The sequence below is a fragment of the Orycteropus afer genome, unplaced genomic scaffold, assembly GCF_000298275.1.
Source record: "Orycteropus afer afer isolate SDZICR_OR568_19922 unplaced genomic scaffold, OryAfe1.0 scaffold00097, whole genome shotgun sequence".
Lineage (NCBI taxonomy): Eukaryota > Metazoa > Chordata > Mammalia > Tubulidentata > Orycteropodidae > Orycteropus > Orycteropus afer.
This window is the reverse complement of record NW_006921684.1, coordinates 6711357-6714169: the sequence shown is the minus strand read 5'-3', so window position 1 is coordinate 6714169 and position 2813 is coordinate 6711357.

The following is a 2813-nucleotide window of genomic DNA, read 5'->3' as shown; positions in this document are numbered from 1 at the left end:
TTCTGAGGCAGTATCACTATGGAAGTAGATTGCCCCATCTTCCTTCTGAGGAGTGGCTGGTGGGTTTGATCCGCCAGCCTTCTGGTTAGCAGTCAAGGGCCTTAGGCACTGTGCTAGCAGAGCTCTGGATTTGGCATAGATGCCCTTTATTATATTGAGGAATGTACCTTTTATTCCTATTTTGCTGAGTTTTGATCAGGAATGGGTGTTGGATTTTATCAAATGCCTTTTCTCCATTGATTGATATAATAATGTGGCTCTTTTCCTTTTTTTTATTCATGTGGTGGATGATGTTGATTGTTTTTCTAATGTTGAACCATCCTTGCATACCTGATATGAACCCCACTTGGTCATAATGAATTATTTTGTTTTGATATCTTGTTGGAGTCTATTAGCTAGGGTTTTGTTGAAGATTTCTGCATCTGTATTTGTGAAGGATACTGGTCATAGTTTTGCTTTTGAGTGTTGTCTTTGAGTGGTTTTGGTATCAAGGTTATGCTTGCTTCATAAAATGAATTTGGTAGGATTCCATCCTTTCCTATGTTCTGGAATATTTTGAGTAGCACTGGTATCAGTTCTCTGAATGTTTGGTACAATTCTCCAGTGAAACCGTCTGGGCCAGGACTTTTTTCTTGTTGGTAATTTTTTTATGACCTGTTCAATTTCTTCTTTTGTTATGGACTTGTTCAACTTTTCCACATCAGTCTGTGTTTAGGCAAGTGGTATATTTCTAGAAATCTGTCCATTTCTTCCAGATTTTCAAATTTGTTGGAGTACAGTTCTTCATAGTATCCTGATATTATCCTTATTTTAGTTAGTTCTGTTGTGATGTCACCCATTTCATTTCTTATTCTTATTTGTATTCCCTCCCTCTTTTCCTTTGTAAAATTTGCCAGTGGTTTGTCAATTTTATTAATCTTTTCAAAAAACCAACTTCTAGTCTTGTTGATTTTTTCTATTGTCTTTCTATTTTCTGTTTCATTGATTTCTGCTCGAATCATTATTTCCCTTCTTCTGGTGACTATAGGCTTTTCTTGCTGTTCTTTTCCTAATTGTTGGAGATGTTGGTTTAAAGTGTTGATTGTGGCTCTTTCTTCTTTTTTTGATGTGTGCATTGATTGCTATAAATTGGCCTCTGATCATTGCTTTTGCTGTGTCCCAAAGATTTTGGTATGTTGTGTTTGCATTCTCATTTGATTCAAGGAATTTTTGAATTTCATTTTTTAATTCTTCTCTTATCTAATCTTAAGGATGGTGTTGTTCAGTTTCCATGTGTTTGCTCTTTTTCCATTCATCTTCCTATTGTTGATTTCTAATTTGATAGCATTATGATCTGAGAAGATGCTTTGCAGTATTTCCATGTTTTTAAATGTATGAAGTCTTACTTTATGGCCTAACATATAGTCTATCATGGAAAATGTTCCATGTGCACTGGAGAAGAATGTATATTGTGCTATTTTTGGCTGGAGTGCTCTGTAGATGTCTATAAGGTCAAGTTGGTGGATTGTATTGTTTAGCTCTTCTCCATCTTTGTTGAGTTTCTTTCCAGGTGTTCAATCTTTGATTGAAAGTGGTGGGTTAAAGTCTCCCACTATGACTGTGGAGTCATCCATTTGCCCTTTCAACTCTAATTTTAAAGTCTGATTTATGTATTTTGGGGCTCTCTTGTTGGGTCCATAGATATTTATTATGTTATATCTTCTTGTTCAATCGATCCTTTAATCATTATATAATGTCCTTCCTTGTCTCATATGGTGGTTTTTGTCTTAAAGTCAATTTCATCAGAAATAAATATTGCCACTCCTGCTCTTTTACGGTTGCCATTTGCTTAATACATCTTTGTCCAAACCTTTGATTTTTAGTCTATTTTTGTCTTTGTTTCTAAGGTGAGTCTCTTGTATACAGCATATTGATGGGTTTTGTTTTCTTATCCAATCTGCAACTCTCCATCTCTTGAGTGGTGCATTTAATTCATTAACATTCAGTGTAATTATCGACAAGTATGAATTGGTTGCTGTCATTACGTGTTTATTCATGGTGTTCCTGGTTTCTTTGTTCTATTATAATTTTCTGTGCTGAGCTCATTATGTTTATGTATCACGTTATCATTTCCTTTGTTGCTATTGTTTTATTATTTGCTAAATATTTGTGCTTGTCCTCTTTTTTATTGTGATGTGAAGGCTCATCATTTTTCTTTGAGGTTACCCTGTGATTTATAATTTTCTTTCCAAGTTTAGAACAGTCCACTTGCAGCTCTCTTGACTTCTTCACCATTTAGAAGTTCTGTAATTACACAGTATTTTCCCTCTTTTTGGTTTGTAGTTGTCCTCATTTGCCAATTGAGGTCTCTGGTTTCCTGTTTACAGTTTTGCCAACTTATTTTACTTTGGATATGTCCATAGCTCTGTTGGTTTCTGAGTTATGTCAACATGTGTATTAATGGTCAGTTGTTGTTTGCTATTATTAGTTCTTTGTTCAAAAGACTCACTTTAGTATCTCTTGTAAGGTTGGTCTGGTTTTAACAAATTCCCTTAATTTCTGCTTATCTGGAAATTTCCTAATTTCACCATCATATTGGAGGGACAATTTTGCCGGGTACATAATTCTTGGTTGGAAATTCTTCCCTTTCAGGGTATTATATATATATATATCATCCCATTGCCTTCTCACTTGCATGGTTTCTGCTGAGAAATCAGAGCTTATTCTTATTGGCTGTCCTTTGTAAAACTTTATGTTTGTCCTGTGCTGCTTTCAAGAGTCTTTCTTTGTCTTTGGTTTTGATGAGTTTGATGATGATATGTCTTGGTGATTTT